Genomic DNA, 335 nt, shown 5'->3' on the forward strand with positions numbered 1-335 from the left:
AATTTAGGATGACCCTGTGATTTCCCCCTGGGGCATCTGGGTGAAGCTGGTGCCCTTAACCAAGAAAAGGAGTAGCCTAGACCTGCCTGGCCACCAATGCAGGCCCTGTGACATGCAGATGTGACACCCCAGGTGTGAAGGTGGGGGAGGCCATCACCCCAAGGCAGCAGGTGGCTGCCACCTGCCAGGGCGGACAATCCGGGCAATCGCAGGGGCTCCAGTGGAGGGGGTGGAGGTGTGAGGAGGGAGCCTGCGGGGCGGTAGCAGCGGTCCTGGTCCAGCCGCGCAGCTTCACATGGATCTGTGGGTCTGTCTGTGTAGCCTGAATGCCGTGG

The sequence above is a fragment of the Neophocaena asiaeorientalis genome, unplaced genomic scaffold (genome assembly GCF_003031525.2).
Source record: "Neophocaena asiaeorientalis asiaeorientalis breed wild unplaced genomic scaffold, Neophocaena_asiaeorientalis_V1.1 scaffold223, whole genome shotgun sequence".
NCBI lineage: Eukaryota > Metazoa > Chordata > Mammalia > Artiodactyla > Phocoenidae > Neophocaena > Neophocaena asiaeorientalis.